Source organism: Ranitomeya variabilis, chromosome 7, assembly GCF_051348905.1.
Source record: "Ranitomeya variabilis isolate aRanVar5 chromosome 7, aRanVar5.hap1, whole genome shotgun sequence".
Lineage (NCBI taxonomy): Eukaryota > Metazoa > Chordata > Amphibia > Anura > Dendrobatidae > Ranitomeya > Ranitomeya variabilis.
In genome coordinates, this window is record NC_135238.1 from 49,087,374 (window position 1) to 49,114,092 (window position 26,719).

Consider the following 26,719-nt stretch of genomic DNA (forward strand, 5'->3'; position numbering starts at 1 on the left):
TATCACACGGACCCATTCAAGTCAGAGTCTGTGTAAACACGTAATACACATGGATGCCGTCCGTGTGATGCATCAGAATTACACGGACGGCCGCCAGGGAATCAGCGCTACAGTAAGCGCTGTTTCCTGGCAGCAGATGCTGAAGATGCTCTCATCATTCTCTCCTGCTCTGCCGGCGACTGGAACTAGCAGAGGAGAATGATGAGAGTTATCTTAAAGTCCGAACGATGACAGCAGGTGGGGGCTTTTGGGACTCTTACCCCCATCATCCGACACCTGCTGCCGCTAATAACAGTGACAGCAGGAGCGTATGATTGGGGTATTCCACAGCCACCGCCTGCAATCTAACTAAATAAATGAATGAAAAACCCGATGTGGGTTCCCCCCTATTTTCTTGAACCAACCAGACAAAACTCACAGCTGGAGGCCTCAGCTGTCATCTTCAGCAAGTTTGATTATCAAGAATAGAGGGGCCCCCATGCTGTTTCTTTATTTAAATAAATAATTTAAAAAAACAGCATGGGTCCCCCCCATTTTTTACAACCAGCTTTGCTAAAGCTCACAGCTGGGGCCTGGTATTCTCAGGCTGGTAAGGGGCCATTGATATAGGCACCCCCAGCCTAAGAGCAGCAACCCGCAGCTGCCCAGAAAAGGCGCATCTATTATGCGGTTCAAATGGGATTCATATTTGTGGGGTTGATGTCACCTCTGTAATGTCAGGTGACATCAAGCCCACAGCTTAGTAATTAATGTTAGTGTACAAGTAGGGCTTCATAGGCCATGTGTAGTTTTACCTGAAATTTTTTCCAATAGAGTTTATCCAGCCCATTTGTACCCTCTGCCTTCCCATAAGACCCTCAATTTTGGTTTGGTGCAAGGAGGAGGAGACAACATAGTGGCTCTCTCTTGGAATATATGTTTGACTGTTTTAAGAATACGGTGCATCAAAACAGTCACATATGAAACATATCAGTGAGTCTATCACGTTTTTGTGCACTTAAGTTTTTTTTTGCTATTTTGTTTTTGCATTTATTCTGTGAGGCAGTGACTGGTGTTACCTGTAGGGGTCGCTGTATGTTACCCCCAGGATTCGCACGGAGGCGTATTGAGGTAATGAGGGCATAGCAGTCACAGGCATATCTGTGGTTACAATGCAGACTAAAGTGAGTATAGGTCTTGGACATGCTGGCTGTCCAAGGCAGATTTAGGGAAAACCTGCTCTGGGTTTTTGTGTTTTGAAACAGACTGCAAGATGGTAGTGTTGCAGTCCATTTCATTCGTGGCCCAGGTTTTCCATGTGGCCCAAGGCCAGCGGAGGATGGCACTCTAAACTGCGATATTTGGCATCCCCCACAGTAGCTGTACTTCACTTACCCTGCAGGCCCTGTGTTAATAAATAAGCAGGGAGCCTAGACCAGACAATAGACAACTAAGCTAGAAGTGGAAAGGATGTTAGGTAGCACGTGGTAGGTAAAGATACAAGGTACTTATCATTCTGATGTAGATGGGTATAAGATGCTTGTATGCCTCTGCCTCAATGTGTTTCTCCTTAGGTGGTTCATCAGGAGGCTTAGTGTGTTCAAAAGAGGTATATATGCTGTAGGATGATTAAAGGCCCATGTGGTAGCCAAATATTTATATAAATAATATATTCTTAATGTGGAAGTATATATTATTTATATACTTCATAGCATTGTGTTGGTCTGGCATGGCCAGCTTCTGGACAGGACCCATTCACACTGATCTTTGGGTGGAGGATGCAAACGAGGTATTCTCTATCGGTGGGACCCCCAACAGTCTACCCAAGAGTAACTCCTTGAAAATCCTATTCACGGAGGTATATTCCTGCTATAAAGAGAACATCAGGGCCTAGTGGGAGATTAAGGGTTTGGAGAGCTACATTAAGAGTAGGCTTTTTCCAGAGGGTTTGAGAATCAATATCCACCCCTCGCCCCTCGACTGTTTTAAGAATATGGTTCATTCACATATAAAACTTATTGTTCATATTATCATTATTATTATTATACATTTATATAGTGCCATTTATTCCATGGCACTTTACATGTGAAAAGGGGGCAAATATAGACGTACTGTAGACTAAACATCAGCAAAAATCAAGGAACTAACAGGTACATAAGGAGAGAGGACCCTGCCTGCGAGGGCTCACAGTCTACAGGGGATCAATAGTAAAATAACTTGTAAGAAAGAAGCGCAAATAGTGTCTTATCTCACAAATTATAGAGGATTTACCTGTAAAATTAACTGCTCACCTGATGTAGGATATTCACAAGCATGTATTGCCGGCTGCTGCAGATCCACCGGTCGGCATGCGACCGTAGTTATATAGCTAAAAAGGAGGATTCGTGGGTTATGATCCACGCTGCCAGCACATCCAAAAACAGACCAATTGTGTAGTTGGTTTATTCTATGCGTTTCGGAGTACACATGACTCCTTCCTCAGGAAATACCACCTGTTCAACTATACAATTGGTCTGTTTTTGGATGTGCTGGCAATGCAGATCATAACCCACAAATCCTCCTTTTCAGCAGTCTACAGTGGATGGGTGAGGATACAATAGGAGAGGGAAGAGCTGGTTGTGCACCGGTTCAGTAGATTGAGGATCACTGCAGGATGTAGGCTTGTTGGAAGAGGTGGGTCTTCAGGTTCTTTTTGAAGGTTTCCATGGTAGGCGAGAGTCTGATGTGTTGGGATAGAGAGTTCCAGAGTATGGGGGAAGCACAGGAGAAGTCTTGTATGCGGTTGTGGGAAGACGAGATAAGAGGGGAGTAGACAAGGAGATCTTGAGAGGATCAAAGGTTGCGTGTAGGTAAGTACCAGGAGACCATGTCACAGATGTATGGAGGAGACAGGTTGTGGATGGCTTTGTATGTCATAGTAAGGGTTTTAAACTGGAGTCTCTGGACGATAGGCAGCCAGTGAAGAGCTTGGCATAGGGGAGAGGCTGGGGAATAGCGGGCAGACAGGTAGATAAGTTGGGCAGCAGAGTATAGGATGGATTGGAGCAGTGCTAGAGGGGTGGCCAGAGAGCAGGAGGTTGCAGTAGTCTAGGCGGAAGATGATAAGGGCGTGCACTAGTGTTTTTGTGGTGTCATGGTCATGGTCAAGGAATGCACAGATCCGGGAAATATTTTTGAGTTTGAGTCGGCAGCAGGAGGCGAGGGCTTGGATATGTGGCTTGAAAGAGAGGGCAGAGTCGAGGATCACCCTGAGGCACCGAGCGCGTGGGACTGGGGAAAGTGACCAGCCATTGACATTGATGGATAGGTCTGGTGGAGGGGTAGAGTGAGATGGGGGAAAGATGATGAATTCTGTTTTGCCCATGTTCAGTTCAGAAAGCGAGCAGAAAAGAAGGCTGAGATAGCAGACAGACATTGTGGGATTTTGGTGAGTAAGGAGGTGAGATCAGATCTAGATAGGTAAATCTGTGTGTCATCAGCGTAGAGATGATACTGCAAACCGTGGGATTCTATTATTATTATTTATTACTAGATTGTGGCCCGATTCTAACGCATCGGGTATTCTAGAATATGCATGTCCCCGTAGTATATGGACCATGATGATTCCAGAATTCGCGGCAGACTGTGCCCATCGCTGATTGGTCGAGGCAACCTTTATGACATCATCGCCGCCATGGCAACCATTATGACATCTACGTCGATACTGTGCCCGTCGCTGATTGGTCGAGGCAACCTTTATGACATCATCGTCGCCATGCTGTGCCCGTCGCTGATTGGTCGAGGCCTGGCGGCCTCGACCAATCAGAGACGCGGGATTTCCAGGACAGACAGACAGACGGAAAAACCCTTAGACAATTATATATATAGATTATAGCGCCATTTATTCCATAGCGTTTTACATGTGAGAAGGGGTATACATAATAAAAAACAGGTACAATAATCTTAATCAATACAAGTCATGACTGGTAAATGAGGAGAGAGGACCCTGCCCACGAGGGCTCACAATTTACAAGGGATGGGTGAGGATACAGTAGGCGAGGGTAGAGCTGGTTGTGCAGCAGTTTGGTCTATCGGTGGTTACTGCAGGTTGTAGGCTTGTCGAAAGAGGTAGGTCTTCAGGTTCTTTTTGAAGGTTTCCATGGTAGGGGAGAGTCTGATGTGTTGGTAGAGAGTTCCAGAGTAGGGTGAATGCGTGGGAGAAATCTTGTATGCGATTATGGGAAGAGGAGATAAGAGGGGAATATAGAAGAAGATCTTGTGAGGATCGGAGGTTGCGTGCAGGTAACTACCAGTAGACGAGGTCACAGATGTATGGAGGAGACAGGTTGTGGATGGCTTTGTATGCCATGGTTAGGGTTTTGAACTGGAGTCTTTGGGTAATGGAGAGCCAGTGCAGGGATTGACAGAGGGGAGAGGCTGAGAAATAGCTGGGGAACAGGTGGATTAGTTAGGCAGAAGAGTTTAGAATAGATTGAAGGGGTGCGAGAGTGTTAGAGGGGAGGCCACAGAGCAGGAGGTTGCAGTAGTCAAGGCAAAAGATGATGAGGGCATGGACTAGGGTTTCTGTAGATTCTTGATTGAGGAATGTATGATCCGGGAAATATTTTTGAGTTGAAGTCCGCAGGAAGTAGAAACGGCTTGGATATGTGGTTTGAAGGAGAGATCAGTGTCAAGGATTACACAGAGGCAGCGAACTTGTGGGACCGGGGAGAGTGGGCAGCCATTTACTTTAATGGATAGGTCTGTTGGGTGAGTCAAGTGAGATGGGGAAAGATGATGAATTCTGTTTTGTCCATGTTAAGTTTTAGAAATCTAGCGGAGAAGAAGGATGAAATAGCAGACAGACATTGTGGGATTCTGGTTAAGTAGGGTGATGATATCTGGTCTAGAGATGTAGATCTGTGTGTTGTCGGCATAGAGATGATACCGAAAGCCGTGAGATTTTATGAGCTGTCCCAGGCCAAAGGTGTAAATGGAGAAGAGCAGGGGCCCTAAAACTGAACCTTGCGGGACTCTGACAGATAGGGGGCACGGTGAGGAGGTGGTGGGCGAATGGGAGACGCTGAATGTCAAGTTTGTTAGGTATGACGATATCCACGATAGGGCCAAGTCAGTGATGCCAAGAGAAGAGAGGGTCTGTAGTAATAGGGAATGGTCCACTGTGTCAAAGGCAGAGGACAGGTAATGGAGAAGGAGGACAGAGTAGTGTCACTTGCTCTTGGCAGTTAGTAGGTCGTTGGTGACTTTGGTTAGGGCAGTTTCAGTTGAGTGATGCATTCGGAAGCCAGATTGTAACCGGTCAAAGAGGGAGCAGGAGGAGAGGTGGGAGGACAGTTCAAGATGGACATGCTGTTCCTTTAGTTTTGAGGCATAAGGGAGAAGAGATATTGGGCGATAGCTAGACACAGAGGATGGACCAAGGGAGGGCTTTTTGAGGATGGGTGTGATTGAGGCATGTTCAAAAAGCCCTCCTTTGACCCATCCTCTGTGTCTAGCTTTCAGTGATTTATCAGTGAGTTTTGTTTTGTGCACTTTAGTTTTTTTTTTGCAGTGTTGTATTCCAATAAACATACTTTTTAAGGATTATATGTTCACACTATATTCTATAGTGATCAGATCTGAAAGGTGGTGGCCGTAACTCATATCTGTCAAACTTGATGACAGGTTCGCTTTAAAGGGGTTGTCCCATGAAAAATTTACATTTTAATTTTTAATTAATGGATCGTCGAATAAAATAAACACATGATCGCAAATGGGGCATACTAGAATAATATAATATGTTATGTGAGAGCAGTAAACAGCATATGGCCCAAAAGCCTAATTTAAATAGGTAAGTCAAAGGATAAAAAAAACTTTGAATTAATAAATAATACAGATAATAAAAGTATGATGCCAACAAACATGCCCCCCAAACACAGTATGAAGCTCCCACAGTACCCTACACATGTACAGTGTAATGACCCTATTGCCCCCTCATCAAGGTATAATGGCCCCAACACAGTAGGATTCCACAACTGTGATCCCCACACAGCCGTTTACACAGAATGAGCCCCACTTAGTCCTTCAAACAGTATAATAGGCTCCACATAGTCGTCCATACAGAATAATGAGACCCACATAGTTCTTTGTATAGTCTAATGGCCCCACATAGTCCTTCACACAGTATATTTGGCCCCACATATTGCTCCATATAGTCTAATGGCCCCAGTCTTCCATAGAGTATAAGGGGCCCAACATAGTTGTCCATACAGTATATTGGGCCCCACATTGTCCTCCATAAACTCTCACTCACAACAGGTGTCTTCCCCTCATCCTTCAAGCATGCCAAGATCACACCCATCCTCAAAAAGCCCTCCCTCGACCCATCCTCTGTGTTTAGCTATCGCACGATATCTCTTCTTCCTTATGCCTCTAAATTGCTGGAGCAACACGTCCATCTTGAATTGTCCTCTCACGTCTCCTCCTGCTCCCTCTTTGATCGATTACAATCTGGCTTCCGTTCCCATCACTCAACTGAAACTGCCCTAACTAAAGTCACCAATGACCTACTAACTGCCAGGAGCAGGCAACACTACTCTGTCCTCCTTCTCCTGGATCTGTCTTCTGCCTTTGACACTGTGGACCACTCCCTTCTGCTACAAATCCTCTCATCTCTTGGCATCACAGACTTGGCCCTTTCCTGGATCTCATCATATGTGACAGATCGGACATTCAGTGTCTCCCTCCGCAACACCACCTCCTCACCTCGCCCCTTGTCAGTCGGTGTTCCTCAAGGCTCTGTTCTAGGACCCCTTCTCTTCTCCATCTACACCTTCGGTCTGGGACAGCTCATAGAATCCCACGGTATGCAGTACCATCTCTATGCCGACGACACGCAGATCTACCTATCCGGACCTGACCTCACCTCCTTACTTACCAAAATCCCGCACTGTCTGTCTGCTATTTCAGCCTTCTTTTCTGCTCGCTTTCTACAACTGAACATGGACAAAACAGAATTCATCATCTTTCCCCCATCTCACTCTACCCCTCCACCCGACCTATCCATCAATGTCAATGGCTGCTCACTTTCCCCAGTCCCACACACCCGGTGCCTCGGGGTGATCCTCGACTCTGCCCTCTCTTTCAAGCCACATATCCAAGCCCTTGCCTCCTCCTGCCGCCTCAAACTCAAAAACATTTCCCGGATCCGCGCATTCCTTGACCACGACACCGCAAAAACACTAGCGCATGCCCTTATCTCCCGCCTCGACTACTGCAACCTCCTACTCTCTGGACTCCCCTCTAGCACTCTGGCACCACTCCAATCCATCCTACACTCTGCTGCTCGACTAATCTACCTGTCTCCCCGCTATTCCCCAGCCTCTCCCCTATGCCAAGCCCTTCACTGGCTTCCCATCGCCCAGAGACTCCAGTTCAAAACCCTCACAATGACCTACAAAGCCATCCACAACCTATCTCCTCCATACATCTGTGACATGATCTCCCGGTACCTACCAACACGCAACCTCCGATCCACTCAAGACCTCCTTCTCTACTCCCCCCTCATCTCTTCTTCCCACAACCGCATCCAAGACTTCTCCCGTGCTTCCCCCATACTCTGGAACTCTCTACCCCAGCACATCAGACTCTCGCCTACCATAGAAACTTTCAAAAAGAGTCTGAAGACTCACCTCTTCCAACAAGCCTACAGCCTGCAGTGATCCTGAACCTACTGAACCGCCGCACAACCAGCTCTACCCTCTCCTAGTGTATCATCACCCATCCCCTGCAGACTGTGAGCCCTCGCGGGCAGGGTCCTCCCTCCTTATGTACCCGTGTGCCTTGTTTTTGCTCATGTTTAATGTGTTTGTCTATATTTGCCCCGTACTTCACATGTAAAGCGCCATGGAATAAATGGCGCTATAAAAATGAATACTAATAATAACATACACTGTAATGGCTTCACCTCACATAGTGCTCCATACAGAATAATGAGCCTTACATAGTCACCATACAGAATAATAGACCCACATAATCCTCCATACAGCCATACAGTATAATGGGTGCCACATAGCCCTCCATACAGTATTATAGGACCCATATTATAATAAATAAATACTCAACTTCCCATGCCCACACTGCTCCGGTTTCAGCAAAGACCGCTCTGAAGCTCTTCAGTGCTTGGCACAGCAGGCTCTAAATAGTGACATTAACGCGCTTGCTGCCCTGAAACATTAGTCGCAGAGGGAGAGAGATGGCGGACACTGTGGGGCCATCATCATTGCTTTCAACTTTATCGGCATCCAGGATACTGATACAGTTGAAGGAATGATGCCGGGGAGGGAGGGGGCAGTGCCGACTTAGCAGCCCAAATATAATAACACTGCGGGCCACTTTTTATTCGCGAATCATGGCCGAGAATTTAACATGTGGTTTAGACCATACTGGGCTGCATGTAACTATTAAAAATATCATGACACTTACTGTATATCAGAAGTGAATGCCATAAAAAGAAAAAGGAAAAACTGCTAAATTGCTTCCAACCACACAAAAATTAGCATGTATCCCAAAAATACAACATTTCCACACAAATCATTCCGTAAATTATATAAAAATGCTAGTGCATCCAAACTGCGAAGACAAAATAATGAAGGAAATAACTTTGCCATAATGTAGTTACTTACAGTGTCACCAGCTTCTATCACTACACACCGCCGTACTGACTGAGCGCAGCACCAGTTATATAGGAGGCGGCTTTGGCGGCTCAGGTGCCACGTGAGTTTATAGTAAAAGCCTCCATCTAGAACATTCCACATGAGTTTTTCTTCTGTCCGTGACTTTTACATTATTACTTTCACAGCTTTGACATCCAGGCAAATATCTGAAGAATATCAAAGCTGAAGCCATAATGGAGAAAGGAGAAAGTGATGTGCGGGATGATGAGTGGTGCAAAGAGGACGTTCCTACAGGTAACTGCCCCAGTGAGGAGTCACTCAGTCACCACTAAACAAAGCAAAGGAGAGATACATTCTACTCGCTCACCAGACTGAAATATTTTAGGCTTGAAATTTTATGTTATGTTATGTTCACCAACAGAGTCCACTGAGCCAACGTTCAGCGAGCACCCCCGACCTCTTGCTGGCCCAGCCCACAATCTTAACTATTTCTGTCCCTGCCTCTACTATATGCATTATAAACATGGCACATCAGACATTCTTGTCAGACACAGCACATTAACAGTGTAAAACACAAAGGGTTAACATTAAGGCATAAAACACATGACAATACAAGGTATAACAAATACAGCACATATATTACATTACACATAAAACATACAGGTGCATTAAGGGTTCGGGGGTGACACAGAAGAAGGAGAGGGTGCAACTGAGGGGACCTGCCACCTCCTTACAATAGCGCAATTGTAATGACACCTGAGGTGTCAATGGCGCTGCCCAGGGGTGCTAAGAGGGGGCACGTGAATGAGCTCAGGAAGTACAGGCAGAAGGCACGCAGTGCACAAGGACCTTAGACTAGTGTAGTGAACACAGAACCTGGCACTGAGCGATCACATGACCAGGGGGCGGAGCCACCGGTCGTGAGTGCAGGGAAGGACACTGAGCATGCAGAGTACAGGGCAAAGTCAGTAAACATGGTCAAGGGGAGCCGAGAGTCAGAAGCCAGATGAACACGAAGTACCTAGGGACAAGACAAAGAGTAAATCGGGACAAGCCAAGGGGGTCAAATAACCAGGAGAGACAGATCAGTATAAAAGCAGGATACAGAGGCAGAAGTCAGGGGACAAAACGAATCATACACAGCAAGGCAAACAAGCACAGAGGCAAAACGATTAAGGACGAGTCACCTGGGTCAGCAGCCACTAACCGAATATATGGAAGTATCACCGACACTAAATGCAGGTACTGCCAACATTAAATAGCCACCCCAAATCCAAAGAGAGGCGGACTAAATTAACCCTGACCTGACCAGAATGGAGGCGGAACCATCCTGTCCAGGGTCATGATAGCAATAAGTAATAAGACTGGTTGTGCATCTATAATATGGATTTAAGAATAGGCCGGGATGATAGATCATCAAAGACATGCAACACCTCATGGGCAAAGTATCTAGTTTAGTGTTTTAGATCATGTTCATCATGGTTCTGTTTCTAGGATTAATAAGTAACCTAAGATCTAAAGGGTAAGTTTTCTCCTTATAGAAAGTGACATGCCAAGTCTGACACGCTAGTATGAGCAGACAAACAACTTGCATGCTCATCTGGGAAATTAAATATTCAAATAATCTCTTCAGAGAGAATGAGGAATTGAACTCTAGTGCCATCTATAGGAAGTAGCAACCTACAAGTCAATATCGACCCTTGCAATAGATCTCTGAAGAGACATTTTGCATTGAGTCTCCTCATACTGGTGTGCCAGACATGACATGTCACTCTAAATAAGGATAAAATGTACCCCTTAGATCCCAGTCTTAGCCTCTGACCCAGCTAAATAAGATCTCGTTCTTTTTTCAAAAGAAAAATTTACATGGCTGACATGACCCAGTTGACGCGTTTCGACTGCACTAGGCAGTCGTACTCATGACTTATGAGTAAGACTGCCTAGTGCAGTCAAAACGCGTAGAATGGGTCATGTCGACCATGTAAATTTTCCTTTTGTATGCACTATATTTTCTTTTGAAAAAGAAAAGGAAAATCCAGTCCTGTTGAGCCAGACTCCAATTTTTTCTATTTTCCTTGATGTGAGGCCAGGGCGAGGCCAGTGTCTGAGTCCCAGGTGTATGAGCATAGAGCAACTGGGTGAGCTGGAATCAAGTTTATATAACCACCTAGTAATACTGAGTCCAGATCATTTCTCTAGACATAAGTGACACAATATAAGTAAGTCCTGCACTCTTGTCACATGGAAGATGGGGTGCCAATCTTCGATTTGAAGTGTTCACTAAAGAATAAGCATAATTTCCACAGCACGCACCAGAGGGTGCAATATGGACCCAAATATTCCTTATTATTAAACAGTTCAGACATAGACATGTAATTAGAGATGTTAGTATAGACAGTACTTACACCTGAGTCTGCTGACTGGACTGCTGTCTCTCCAGTAGACATGAAGGTTCGGCCAAGCATTCATCAGTTCTCTATGGAGAAAGAGAAGAAAACTGCTTCCATATCACAAATCAGTGCTTGTTACAGGCCAATATCTGCCTGTGTAAATGAACCCTTAGGGTATGTGCACACGTTGCGGATTTTGTTGCAGATCCGCAGCGTTTTTTAACACGCGGAATTGCACCAAATGTAGTGCACAACCAATGTTAATCTATAGGAATCCAGAATAGTTGTGCACATGCTGCAAAAAAATTCACGCGGATTCACAACGTTTTACTTTCCGCAGCATGTCAATTCTTTTTGTAGATCTGCAGCGTTTCTGCACCCATTGACTTCCATTGAGTCAGTCAAATCTGCAGGTGTAAAAAGATTTGCGGATTTCCTGCAGATGTGTGTGTGAAAAACGCTGCAGAAAGGCAAGAGGAAAAGTGTGTGGGAGGAGAATATGTGTGTGCGGAGAAGATGTGCATGTCTGTCTCCGGGTGTCTGTGTGTATCTCTGTGTGTGTGTATGTATGTCTGTGGGGGTCTGAGTGTGTGTGCGCGGCTGTGCGTGTAGGCAGGCATCGTCTACTAGTCCCATCCGGCTATGTCTGCTGTCACATAGAACAGTGACAGCATTAGCCGATGACGGGATACTAGTCCCATCATCCGGCTACTGTGCTGAATAGTAAAAAAAAAAACATTTACATATACACATACAGCAGTACACATAATCACCAAACAGCTAATCCCCGACGCCCTCGATCGCTTGCAAAAAAATAAAATAATAAACCAATACAAATACTCCCTGTTCCGATGTAATCCATTTAATAACGAATGTCCCATGACGATCTCCTGTATAGAGCTGTCACATCGGGAGATGTGACCACTCTACACAGCTCTGGTGATAGTGACAGGAGGTATACTCCCGCAGTGTATCACTCTGCCGCCTAGTGGTCACCGGAGTTCATTCTGTCACTTGCAGCACAGCTGCATGAGAAAATTCTCATGCATCAGTAGTGCCGTAAAGTGAGAGCATGAACTCCAATGAACTACACTGCGTGAGTATTATCTCCGGTAAGTGTGTCATCGAAGGCCCCATAGAGCATCACACCTCCCAATGTGACAGCTTTACACGGCATTTGTGTTGGTATATTATTTTATAATTTTTACAGGTGATCGAGGGAGTCGCATGGATTAGGCGTATACTAAATATGGCAAATTGTGTTTTATTTCATTAAAATACTTTATTCTGGCTGTGTCTTTATTTAACATGTAACAACTATAGGATTAGTAATGGATAGGTGTCTGATTGACACCTCTCCATTACTAAGCCGTGGGCTTGATGTCACCAAACAATACAAAGGTGACATCAACCCCACAACTATTACCCCACTTGCCACCACTACAGGGCAAGTGGGAAGAGAGAGGCTAAGTGCCAGAATTGGTGCATCTTAAAGATGCGCCGTTTCTAGGGTGGCTAAGAGCTGGTGTTTTTAGCCAGGGGGGCCCTTCCTAGGCTATTAATACCAGCCCGCAGCTGTCTGCAAAGCCTTTTCTGGTTATTAATTATAGGGGGCCCCCACGTCATTTTTGAGGGAGCTGCCCTACTTTAATAGCCAATAAAGGCTAAATATTCAGCTGAGAGGTCATATTAATAGCATGGGAAGATCCATGAATGTTACCCACTTCCCAGGCGATAAACATCTGCCCCCCAGTCGCTGGCTTTCCCTGTTTTGGTTTTGAAAATTGAGTGGGAGCTCACACAATTTTTTTTTCCATTTTTTTACTTAAACATATTGCGTTTAAGGCCGGGGTAACAATTGTGAGAAACTCGCATGAGTATCACACCTCAATACCCGATACTGCTGCCGGAACTCGGGACCGGAGTGTGCGGTTGCATGTATTTCTATGCATCTGAACGCTCCGGTCCGAGTGCTGGCAGCAGTGCTGGGTATTGAGGTGTGAGACTCGTGCGAGTTTCTTGCAAGCGTTACCCTAGCCTAGCGCAGATTTTGTGTGTGTGTCTTTATTTAACTCTTTATGTACCATTTTATTATGTTCATTACTAAACATGGTATCTCTCTCTATCTATCTATATATATATATAGTATATTCACTTATATTTGTTTTGTGTGTGTAAACATTATACTTGAACATGGTATGTGAGGATATTAGGGTCTTCAATGGAGTATGTAAAAGAAAAGGTTGGACAAGAAATGGTATCACAATTTTTTTGTTAAATACTATATCTTTATTTAGCTTACAAAAAAGCAGACAAATCTGCATTAAAAAAAATATGAAAATCTGCATAAAAAACGCATCAAATCTGTGTGGATTTTCAAGTGTGTTTCCTGCCAACTGAGGAAGAATCCCTGCAGAAAATTCCACAGGCAAATCCGCAACGTGTACATACCCTTAAAGATAACCTGTCAGCTGAAAAACGCTAGTTACCAGCAGATATAGTGGTAACTTGTAGGTGAATATTTAAAGCATGTTAAACTGTTTTACTGGTAGAGCAACTACTGGGAGAAATTTAAGTTATATTTTCCCAGCAGCTGCTCGCTTCCAGTCATTGAGGTGTTGCATGGCGCTCTAACAAAGATAAATAGCATTCTAAAGTGAGCGAGAACTACAACCCTCTAGTTTCCCTGAAAAATGAATTTGAGCGGCTGCAAGGAGAATATAATTTCATCACTGAGCACTGATTGATGACATAGGAAGTTGGGGCTTAATAGCTTTCATTGAGATGTAGCAATGATGATTTGTTTCCTTATCTCATGGCTATTTTATTAATGCAGAACATACTCAATTTTCACAAAAGGGATGATGTGCTGCCGACAATGATCATTTTAATTCTCATATCAAATATGTGACCGATGACAAATGTTTTATTATTTGATGTTTGCACTGCCCAATGATTGGGTATGAACATTACTACAATTAATTCATTGTGAGATCATCACATCATGTAAATTTTACTTTAGTCAGTTAATAATAGAACTTTACTACACACCAATGTGTATGTAATTTTTTTATTTTCACTTTTCTTGATATTTTTATATTTAGATAACCATGCAAACTAAGTTTTTTTGTTCAAAAATCAAATCAGTTTTATTCTTGGCAGATGGCCGTACCAGGAGCCCCGAAAGACATCTCGTATCTTCAGATTTTAAAGCATGTGATTATAGCATTGCACAAGACCCATATGAAGAGCTTGCCAACATCTCAGACATGGATCCTTTTAATGTACAATGTCCTAATTCATCACAGACTGTTGAGAAAAATAAAAGTCACAAAATAAAGGTAGAAAATAAAAGAGCTCCCACAAGGAAGAAGCCATTTTCATGTTTAGAATGTGAGAAATGTTTTACTACGAAATCAAATCTTGTTACACATGAGAGAATTCACACAGGTGATAATTTATTTTCATGTTCAGAATGTAACAAATGTTTTAGTGTGAAATCTCATCTTGTTAGACATGAGAGAATTCACACAGGAGAGAAACCATTTTCATGTTCACAATGTGGGAAATGTTTTACTTTGAAATCTCATCTTGTTAGACATGAGAGAACTCACACAGGGGAGAAGCCATTTTCATGTTCAGAATGTGGAAAATCTTTTACTCTAAAATCAACTCTTGTTATACATGAGAGAATTCACACAGGAGAGAAGCCATTTTCATGTTCAGAATGTGATAAATGTTTTACTTTGAAATCTCTTCTTGTTAGACATGAGAGGAATCACACAGGGGAGAAGCCATTTTCATGTTCAGAATGTGAAAAATGTTTTACTCGAAAAGCAGCTCTTGTTATACATGAGAAAATTCATACAGGAGAGAAGCTATTTTCATGTTCAGAATGTGGAAAATGTTTTATAGAGAAAGCAGCTCTTGTTATACATGAGAGAATTCACACAGGAGAGAAGCCATTTTCATGTTCAGAATGTGGGAAATGTTTTACTCTAAAATCAACTCTTGTTATACACTTGAGAATTCACACAGGAGAGAAGCCATTTTCATGTCCAGAATGTGGGAAATGTTTTACACAGAAATCAGCTCTTGTTACACATGAGAGAATTCACATATAAGAGAAGCCGTATTGATGTTCAGAATGTGGGAAATATTTTTATTAAGAAATCATCTCTTGTTACACACGAGAAAATAAAGGCAGGAGAGAAGCCATTTTCATGTTCAGAATGTGGGATTTTTTTTTTTCATTTAAATCTCAGCTAGTTAGACATTAGAGAACTCAAATAGAGAAATTATTTAACCCTTTGGTGACCAAGCTCAATTTTTCCAAATCTGACATGCGTCACTTTATGCGTTAGTAACAATGGAATATCACATCTCAGTTATTCTGAGAATATTTTTCCTGACATGTACTTTATTTTAGTAATAAAGGTAATAAATAAAAAATTGTAATATTCAAACTTTGAATGTTTATATATCTGTAAACCATGTAGATATACTACATAAAAAAAGTAAACAAAACATTTACTTTATGTCTTTTGTCCACGTGATTTTTCAAACATCCTTTTATTTTGGTAAAAGGGTTAAAAGTTTAGCAAAAATGTTTCATTTTTATGGCAATATACAAAATGTATATATTTTAGGGACCTATTCAGTTTTGAAGTGACTTTATTTATCCTCTGTACACCGAAACCTGTTTTCACTTTCTTGACAGGCCAATTTTTACAATTCTGACCAATTTATGAGGTCATAACTCTGCAGCGCTTCAATGGATCTCACTGATTCTGAGATTGCTTTCTCATTAAATATTGTACTTCATGATAGTGGTAACATTTATTTGATATGACGTGTGTTTATTTGTGAAAAAAAAATTGAAATTTGGCGAAAATATAAAAAAATTAGCAATTTTCAAACTTTTAATTTTTAGGCCCTTAAATCAGTGTCATATCACACGAAATAGTTAACAAATAACATTTCGCACATATCCACTTTACATTAGAACAATTTTTGAAACAATTTTTTTTGTTAGGAAATTTTAAAGGTTAAAAGTTGGCCAGCGAATGCTCATCTTTACAACAAGATTTACGATACCATTTTTTTTTAGGGACTTCCTCACATTTGAAGTGATTTTGAGGGGCCTATATGACATAAAATACTCAAAAGTGATATCATTCTAAAAAGTGCACCCCTCAAGGTACTCAAAACCACATTCAAGAAGTTTATTATCCCTTCAGGTGCTTCACAGGAATTTTTGGAATGTGGAAGGAAAAAATAAACACTTACTTGTCTTTCGCAAGCATTTTCCTTTAGACCTATTTTTTTTATTTCACAGGGTAACTGCAGAAAATGGACCATTCAATTTGTTTTGCAAGTGCTCCTGGGTGTGCCGATTCCCCATATGTGCAGAAAATCTACTGTTTGGGCACACGACAGGCCTTTCAAAGAGCACCATTTGACTTTTTGAATGTAAAATTTGCTGTAATAATAAGCGGATGCCATGGTGCGTTTGGAGAGCCCCTGATGTGCCTAAACAGTGGAAACCCCCCACAAGTGACACCATTTGGGAAACTATATTCCATAGGGAACTTATCTAGAGGTGTATTGAGCACCTTGAACCCACAGGTGCTTCACGGAAGTTTATAACATTAAGTTGTTAAAATAAAAAAATCATATTTTTCCCAGATAAATCTTTTTTAGCTCCAAATTTTGCATTTTCATAAGGGTTAAAGGAGAAATTGCTCCATACCCTTTGTTGTGCAATTTCTCCTGAGTGTGCAGATACCAAAAATTTAGAGGAAAACAACTGTTTGGGTGCATGACAGGGCTTGGATGGGAAGGAGCGTCATTTGAATTTTTTAATGTAAAATTTGCTGGAATAATTAGCGGATTCCATGTCGCGCTTGGAGAGCCCCTGATGTGCCTGCCTAAACAGTGGAAGCCCAACACAAGTGACACCATTTTAGAACCTAAACCCCTTAGGGAACTTACCTAGATGTGTATTGAGCACCTTGAAACCCACAGGTGCTTCACAGACGTTTATCATGTTAAGTCATGAAAATAAAAAAATCATATATTTTCCGCTAAAATATTTTTATCTCCAAATTTTGTATTTTCACAAGGGTAACGGGAGAAAATAAACCCCAAATTGGTGTGCAATTTCTCCTGAGTTCACCGATAGCCTATATGTCATTGAAAACTACTTTTGAGGCACAGTGCAAAGTTCAGAAGGGAAGAAACACCATATTATAGTGAAGATTTTTCTGCAATTATTTGAGGGTGCCATATTACATTGGTAGATCCCCTGAGGTGCCAACACCGCAGAACCCCCCTTATGTGACCCCATTTTTCAAACTAAACCTCTCAATGAATTCATCTAGGGGTGCAGTGATTATTTTGACACCACAGGTGTGTTACAGACTTTTATACCACTAAGCAGTAAAGGTTAAACAATTTACATTTTTACCACCAAGAAATTGTGTTAGCCCCAAATTTTACATTTTCATACTGGGAAATGGGTAAAAATGGCCCCAAAATTTGTCCCATAATTTCTACTATAGGCAATACCCTATGTGGCTGTGCAGTACTACTTAGCCATATGGAGAGACCTGGGAAGGACAGAACACTATTTGCCTCCTGAAACGCAGATTTTGACTCCATGGGCATTTCCAGAAACATTTATTTAATTTTATGCTGTTCCTCATGTGGTATAAGTGATTAGGCCACTTTATTCTTTGGGTCGGTGCGATTACAGCGATACCAGATTTATATCGGGTTTTTATGATTGGCAGCTGTCACACTCTAAAAAACCCTTTTTTTGCGAAAACTAGTTTTTGCATCACCATATTTTGAGAGCTATAATTTTTCCATATGTCAGCCAACAGAGTCAAGTTATGGCTTGATTTTTGTGGGACGAGCTGCTGTTTTTATTGGTACTATGATGATGATTTTTGATCGCTTTCTATTCTGATTTTAGGGAGACAGAATGAACAAAAACCAGCAATTTAGGAATTGCTTCTTTTTTTTTTTTTTACACCATTCTGTGTGTGGTAAAATTGGTAAGGCAGCTTTATTCCTCAGGTCAGTACGATTACAGCGATACCCAATTTATAACTTTTTTACATTTTGGAGCTTTTACACAATAATAACTATTTTATAGAAAAAATAATTATTTTTGCATCACTTTATTCTGAGAGCTATAACTTTTTTATTTTTCTGCTGATGGAGATGTATGGTAGCTTGTTTTTTTTGCGGGACAAGATAACGTATTCAGCTTTACCATTTTTATTTATATTTGTCTTTTTGATCGCGTTTTATTTCACTTTTTATTCGGTGATATGATGATAAAGCATTGTTTTTTGCCTCTTTTTTATTTTTATTTTTTATGGTGTTCACTGAATGGGTTAACTAGTAAAACAATTTCATAGAGCGGTTCCTTTTTGGACGCAGCAATACCAAATATGTTAACTTTTATTGTTTATTTTTTATTTACATAAATATGCGTATTTATTGGAAAAATATTTGTTTATTTTTTAAATATCTATTTAAGGGATTTAAAAAAAAAAAAATTTTTTTTGACATTTTCTAATATTTTTTTTTAAACTTTTTTACATTGTCCCAGTATGAGACATTACTGTATAACATCAGATTTCTGATCTGATGTTCTGCAATGCAGAGTATCAGATCAGCATCTGACAGGCAGGGAAGGAAGAGTATCAGGTCCTACTCTCTGCAGGCACTGGAAAGCCACCTTCCCTGCAGGACCCAGAAGGACCCTGCGGCCATATTGGGGTCAGGGGTCTCCATAGAGACCATCAGGACAATACGATCGCATTGTGTTGTCCTTATGGAAGCACGCAGGGAGCCCCCTCCCTGCATGATGCCCCTTTATATCGCTGTCACTACTGACAGCAGCATCAGAGGGGTTAAATGCCTGGGATCGGTGCTAGCACTGATCGTGGGGGTTGCTGCAGGGTGTCATCTGTCACATACAGCTGACACCCGCACCCGATCGGTGCAGCGCTCAGCGTGATGCAGAGCGATCGGTGCGCCATACTAGTACTGCTGAATGTAGTTCCCGCAGAGCAGTACTAGTATGGCCAGGGCCGTATTTGCCACTAGGCACTGGAGGGCACATGCCTAGTGTGCCGGGCTGCAGCGGGGCGGCACCAAGACAGGGAACAATTTTTTTTTTTTTAACCTCCCCTCCCCTTCGTTAGACAATCCAGGAAATCTGTTGTCATTTTGGAGGGGAAGGAGGGTTGGGGGCGGGAAGGGGCAGGGGTGCACCTCCAAATTCACCGCTCGATGCAGGGAGCTGACTAACCCAGGAAGTAGTGACACCGCATCTTCTGGGGTCAGAGGTCCCTGCATCTGAGGTGCTGAAGCATCTGTGGACCGCCCGCCATGCCGGTGGGGATACTCGGTAGTGGGCCAATTCTTGAAGGGATGTGTCACGGCAGCAGTGACCCAGTCCATGGAACTGGATGTCCAATGAAAAATTATGATTAAAGGGCAAATTAAGTTTATGGGGAGATTGTTTGTGACGCCACCCGTGGTGTTCGGCATAAGGAAAATGGCAGACGCTGCGGTGCAGATCCACTGGGGCAGATGGTGACCCAGCAGAGGTATTACAGCTCTCCATGGGTAGAGCTAAGCCCCAGGGCAGATATAGGGTTACAGTCAATGATGGTGAATGTTGTGATGCAGGGCAGATGATGCAGTAATAATTCAGATGACACAGCAGAGTGCAGTTTCCACAGTTTACTCACAGTTCAGATGTTATTCCCCAGCTGGGGTGCTGTGTCCTCCAGGTTAGTGGTCCAGCCAGCTCTCAGGTAACTTTGGGGTGCACTTTGCCAGAACCCCCTTCTTATGTTCCTTTCCTGGCTGTCTTGCTGTTCTGAATCCCTACTCTCCTGCTCTGCAACATCCTCTTGGTCCCCTGAATCCTATACGGCTGCCTTTTTGGCGAATGTGTGTGGATGTGGCTGGGGCACCTACAGTTACCACAGCTTCTGGCTTGCTAGCAGAGTCTTGTAGTTTCTCCACTAGTCTGGGGGCCGGTTCCCCCACTGCGACCTGTTTCTCCACCCGACTACAGTCGGCGTGAATTCAGGCCCCACGGGTGGATTCCTCACTACCCGCGCCCCTAAGACCCCTTCTTCCTCTCTCACTCTCTGGAACTTGTCTCTATCCTCCTTGTTCTCTCTCTCTGTCTTCTGGTACTGGGACGAGCTCCTCACTCCTCCAGTACCCAGCTCCAACTGTCTACCTCACTGACTAACTCCTCCCTCCTGTTTACATGACAACTCCTTACAACTCACACTCTCTCCACCCACATCTTCTATCTAGTTCCTCCCTGGCCTGGAGAGATCCAGTGTTGGATGTAAGTGTGTGAGTCCTGGGTAGTACCCCCTCCTTACCTGAGAGCGGAGTACCACACCTCTGAATGAGGTGCAGTAACGTCTGTGGTGACTGGACCTCAGGGGCGCTACATCTGCATGTGAGGAGGATGAAATCATCTTTCACTACAGATATCACAGCAGAGGAGGAGGAAGATGACATGGGGGAGGACACAGGAGCAGGTGAGCACTCAGAGCTGAAGATCGGGGGAGGCTGGTGATGGGAGGCTGCTGCGATATACTGGTGACAGGGGAGGCTGGAGCTGCTTTTTGCTGGTGACAGGGGAGGCTGGATCTGCTGTACACTGGTGATAGGAGGCTGGAGCTGCTGTATACTGGTGACGGGAGGCTGGAGCTGCTGTATACTGGTGAACAGGGGAGGCTGGTGCTGCTGTATACTAGTGAACGGGAGGCTGGTGCTGCTGTATACTAGTGAACAGGGGAGGCTGCTACTATATACTGGCGACGGGAGGCTGGTGCTGCTGTTTATTGGGGAACCGGGAGGCTGGAGCTGCTGCATACTGGGGAATAGGGGAGGCTGCTGCGATATACTGGTGACAGGGGAGGCTGGAGCTGCTGTATACCGGTGACGGGAGGCTGAATCTGCTGTACACTGGTGATAGGAGGCTGGAGTTGCTGTATACTGGTGACAGGGGAGGCTGGAGCTGCTGTATACTGGTCACAGGGGAGGCTGGAGCTGCTGTATATTAGTGAACAGGGAAGGCTGCTGCTATATACTGGCGACGGGAGGCTGGTGCTGCTGTTTATTGGGAAACAGGGGAGGCTGGAGCTGATGCATACTGGGGAACAGGAGAGTGTGGCGCCCCAGGGTCCTGGTCGTCACAGTGGTATTGCTTTCCTCTCTGGGAGAGTGATGCTTCGTTCGGAGGCAAGAAAAGATAACTGCATCCAGGTATCACAAACATGCACCACATTTCACATTCCAGGCCACCAGGGGGAGCTTCTGCTCCTATTTATTAGGTCACTCTATATATATATGTATATATATATATATATATATATATATATATATATATATCTGGTAGTCTGTAGGGAAAGTTAGTCAGTTCCTGACAGAGCTCCAGACAGGAGTTCTGTTAGTCAGTTCCAGACAGTGGTCTGAGGAGGACAGAAGGTTAAAGGAGCTGTGCATGCCCTCATAGCTGCAGCTCCCAGAAAGAGACATTGAAAGGCAGAATTGTATTGCAGTGAGCGTGAAGGAAGTCGAAGCAAAGGAGAGGATACCAGAAGGGGACCAGCCCCGCTCAGGCTAAGCTAAGTTGGAAGAAGACTCTTAAGGTACCGTTACACTAGGCGAGGTTGCAGCGATATCGCCAGCGATCCGTGACGTTGCAGCGTCCTGCATAGCGATATCGCTATGTTTGGCACGCAGCAGCGATCTGGATCCTGCTGGGATATCGCTGGTTGCAGGGAGAGTGGACGAACTTTCTTTAGTCGCAACTCTCCCGCTGACACCGCTGGATCGCCGTGTGTGACGCCGATCCAGCGATGTCTTCACTGGTATCCATGGTAAACATCGGGTTACTAAGCGCAGGGCCGCGCTTAGTAACCCGATATTTACCATGGATACCATGGTAAAAGTAAAAAAAAAACACTGCATACTCACCGTCTGTTGTCCGTCACGTCCCCTGGAGCTTGCCGTACTGACTGTCTCAGCGCCGTCCGGCCGTAAAGCAGAGCCCAGCGGTGAACCTGCAGTAACAGCGGTTCACCGCTGGGCACCGCTGTTACGGCCGGCCGGCGCTGAGACACAGTCAGTGCGGCAAGCGCCGAGGGACATGAAGGACGACAGAAGGTGCGTATGTAGTGTTTTTTTTTTTTTTTACATGGGGACTTCGGCATCGCTGAAGACAGTTTCAGCGATGCCGAAGTCGCTTGGTCGCTGGAGAGAGCTGTCTGTGTGACAGCTCCCCAGCGACCACACAGCAACTTACCAGCGATCACGTCGCTGGTCGCGATCGCTGGTAAGTTGCTTAGTGTAACGGTACCTTAACTCTAGGCCTCCTGCAGCACAAAGCCATAGACCCCCAGGGTGTCCCAGCACAGACCAGACAATAGTTTATAACTGTGGAACCATTGTGGGGGATATTCCATAGGCTTTTGATATGTTAATGGGATGAACACCAAACAGTTAATATGTAACAGTCCCTATTGTAAGTGGAATATGTACCGTAAATATTGCAAGTGGAAAAACTGGACCTCAGCTCTCATTTGACATTGGTCTGTGAACATTTAATATGCCACGAAGTTTCATGGAAAATTCCATCTAATTATAGGAATAGGGTTTATTGTGGAGGATTCCTCTGTTGACTGGTCGTTATTTTCACATTGGGTCTGGGAATTGCTTTTCTTTGACCTTACAGATCACAACCCACAGGTGGGGGAAACATCAACATAAAGAGCCATAGAATGCAAATATCCTGACCCTGCCTGGCGGTGACATCACAGGATGGGGGATGGGAACAAACAGACAAGGTGTTAATGTGTGTAAGACTTTTGGATGTTGGTCATTTCTTGGAGTCAGTCGAATTGAAGACTTGTCCCTGCCTCCTTGTTTCTGCCTCCCCTGGATCCTAAACACAAAATGTAAGTAATCGGTTTCTGGTTTATTTCCTTTTATTTTAAGAAATTTGTATGCAACTTTTTACTGTATGTCATTTATTATCTTCCTCTTGTATTCAATAACTCCTTTGTTTTTTTCCCGCCATTTTCCAAGAACCACAACTTTTTTTTTATGTTTCCCACACCATAGCTATGTGAGAGTTTGTGCCCTAATGCACTCTTTTATATACAATTTTAGAGTAGATGCAATGTTTTAATGATCACTGATTACATTTTGTTGCATTGTTAGAAGAAACACAATTCTGGGGATTTTATTTATTTTTCTCAGTATACCATTTACTGATCTGTTTATTTCATTTTATATTTTGATAGATCGGACTTTTATGAATGTAGCGATACCATATGTCTGTCTTTTTTTTCTTTTTATTGGGGACAAAAGGTGCTGATGTGACCTTTCTTTAATTTTCATTGTATTTGTTAGTCCCCATAGAGGACCTGCAATTGTCCCCTCATCATCAGCCCCCACCCCAATAAGAAGAACATTTGATCATGAAAAAATAATGTAATTTTTAATTCATTTAAAAAAAAATAATAAACACAAATCATCACAGAACAAGGACATATTTGGTGTTGCTGTAATCGTACTGACCCGAGCCAGCCCCCTGAGAATAAAAGGGATATTATACAGTTAAGCACATGATTTGGGAGGGAAACAAAAAAAATATATTAATTGTCTTGTTGCTGAGAAATCTTATATTTTTCTTTATGTTAATTATTTCTTCCAGGCTCCCGGGTGTGCGGTGCCTGGAAGAAATGCCTGCCTCCTTTCTTCATTGTTATACTACCCCCCATGCACATCATTTATGGACCCTGCACTCCCCCCAGAAATACATACCTCAACCTACCTCTATGGGCGCTGCATTCAGGGATCTTCTTTCAGGTGCCGGCGAATCACTGTGACTCCCAGATAATATGCTCTCCCCACTTCCTCCCTGCACAGTCATCCCTAGGAACCATGTGTGCATGGTGATGACTATGTAGGGAGGAAGTGGGGATAGCACCTTATCAGCGCACACCAGAGGTCACTGGAGCGGAAGTCGCCGAGGCTGGGGCCGTAACTGATGCTGATGGGAGGGGATAAATATTACAATGAGGAGAGGAGACAGGGATTTCCTTTAAGTCAGTCTAACATGAAGAAACCCTTATTATTAAGACAAATATAGTACTTTAATGGGTATGTAATGACCAGGCCAATTGTTCCCTGCTATTCACCCCCACACGGTCTGCAGCCGAAGGAATTATGACACACCGGTCTTGGGGATAACAGTTGCTTTACTTCAGCAGGAATGGGAATTATAAATTGGAACAAATAAGGAACAGTCTCTCATGGGTAGTCCACGGCAATTACAGTTCACACTTACAGCTGAGATGTGATTGGGGTCTGAAGACTTAAGTGCACTGGACAGTGTCTTTTGATAGCTTACAGAAGGAGGTAAACTCCGCAATGAGAGGTTACAGACCTGTACTCGGTGTTAACGCCACAGTCTGTCATGGCACGTGCACAAGTACTTATAGGTGAATGTAAAAACTGAGATGATTCCAGTCAGAAAGACTTTAGAATGATGTGACTTATAGGTGAATGTAAAATCTGAGGTGATTCCAGTCAGAAAGACTTTAGAATGATGTCTGTAGAGGTTTTAGTGGGAACCCAGGCCCTTAGGCCTGCAGGAGATCTTGTAGTGAAATCAGCCTCCACGTGTGTTCTGCTCTCCCTGAGGGCATCCCTCAGACTAAAGAACATTCTAGACTTGCCTGGAAAACAGCTCCTCCTATTGACCATGTGACTAGGAGCTGGCCAGTACGACGCTGGATTCACATCTCAGAACCTTACAAAACAATAATTATGAGTCATTGTATACTTTCACCATTAGATGACGCCAGAACACAGCAAATGGACGCCCCCCCCATAGAAAATACATGGGGGGTCGCATGATAACACAGCCCCTATATGTATTTCAATTCTCCTTACACACTAAAGGGGTTAAATTATTGTAAATATAACATGGAGTTTCAGTAGGCTTTATGAAATTCAAGTTTATTTATGAAAGGGTTAATTTTACTAAGTAAGCTGCGCTGTGCGTGAGCAGGTTCAGACCGGTTTTAGCTAGTTATTCCCGCACTTTTTTATCAATTTTTGATTGGTTTAGGGGAAAAGTGCGGGAAGATTATTTACTATATAATCAGCTGTTCCATCAGCTGTCGGTCAGTCACCTGATGAAGACTGAAGACAGCTGATGGATTCCCTCCTGCAACAGCTGATCCAGAAAGCGGAGGCTGAGGGCGGAGCTGACTGGTTACGGAGTTGCTTGGCTGCCGGCCCGGCTGTAAAACCTACCTCTGTCATAGAGGTGCCAGCTTCTCCAATACCTAGGCTGCCGCCCTCTCCTCAGCAGGAAGAAGCTCCATCGACACCGGCGAGGCCAAGCAGGAGCACCGGGAGGAGCCGCAGGGCCAGAGTGGCCTATTCTCCGGCGCCGCCATCTTCCCGGAGACCGGACGCAGCCCCGTCAGCGCGCAGCAGTAGAAGGATGTCGTCGCGGCGGAAATCTCGGAGTCCGCCGCGAGAACTTCAAGGGGGTCGGATGTCGTCACATCTGCAGGCGCCGGACGCTTCAGCGGTTTCCGGCGCATCAGGAAGAGAAGAGCCGGAGGAGCTTCTGGTGCCGGTATATCTGCATGATCCCTCATCTAACCGCTCTGGCCGTACAAGCGCCTCAGCGGTCCAGGGACTGAGGCACGACGCTGAGCCGCCCAGCGATGAGATCGTCATGACAAGCCCCTCGGCTCCTGCATCCTCAGCTGCCATGTCCTGGATGAATCTACCTGCTGCGCACAGCAGGGAAGCGACGTACCTGCATCATCAAGAGCATTCGCCTGCAGGAGCAGGCTTGAGTGCTGACACCCGCACCGCGCAGGATCGGAGGCTTCACGGAGGTGGTGAGAGCCTTAATGTCCCCTTGTCTGTAAATCCCCTTAATGTGAAAAACCTAGTGAGGGAAGCGTTGGAAGAATATCTGGGTGGTGGCATAAATACCTTCCCCCCCAGGTATCCTTCCAATGATAGCAATCCCGGTAGTTGTATTCCGGTGCTTAAACCAGGTATGTCAGAGATTCTTGTGAAGGAATCTCTTACATGCGACATTTCACCGCTGGGCTTTCATTTATCTCCTGCGGTGAAAGATTTGATATGGAGCAAGGCATTTGTGGATATTTTTTCCCTTTTGCCTTCCGGTAGGGAACAGCAGGGTAGATTTGAGAGAAAGGAGGATTCAGAGGATAAACGGAAATCTGGTCCGGTTAAATCATTTAATAACTGGATCCAATCTTTCTCAATATACTCTGCTGTACTAGGTGAGAGATTTCCAAATTTATGTTCTGGGCTGTTTCAGCACTTAGATTCGATTTTAGAAGCATACCGTAATTTTGGAGGCATGGCTTGGCTTCTATACGATGAAGCATTCAGGCAGAAATTATCAATGTTCCCCAATTTATCTTGGGGTACAAAGGACGTAGGGTTATGGGTTAACTTAATGATACCCCAGAGGTTTTCAGCCCATAAACAAAATCCTAATCCCACGACAAGAAAAGGTGTATGTTTTGCATATAATGAGTCATCATGTAAGTGGGCACAGAGTTGCCGATTTCG

At 44.0% G+C, this 26,719-nt stretch overlaps 1 long non-coding RNA gene and 1 pseudogene across 2 annotated transcripts in view; one reads left to right on the forward strand and one right to left on the reverse strand.

Moving 5' to 3' along the window:
• The window catches only part of LOC143785896 (uncharacterized), a 44,863-nt gene extending 42,574 nt beyond the window's left edge, over nt 1–2,289 (reverse strand). Inside the window, exon 1 of the long non-coding RNA XR_013218139.1 lies at nt 2,271–2,289. This is a non-coding gene — a long non-coding RNA (uncharacterized LOC143785896). The remainder of the gene's footprint in view (nt 1–2,270) is intronic.
• LOC143785894 (uncharacterized) overlaps nt 1–15,686 on the forward strand; it is a 119,524-nt pseudogene extending 103,838 nt beyond the window's left edge. Inside the window, exon 5 of the transcript XR_013218137.1 lies at nt 14,422–15,686. The product of XR_013218137.1 is annotated as an uncharacterized LOC143785894 (transcript). The remainder of the gene's footprint in view (nt 1–14,421) is intronic.
• The last annotated feature ends 11,033 nt before the right edge of the window (nt 15,687–26,719 follow it).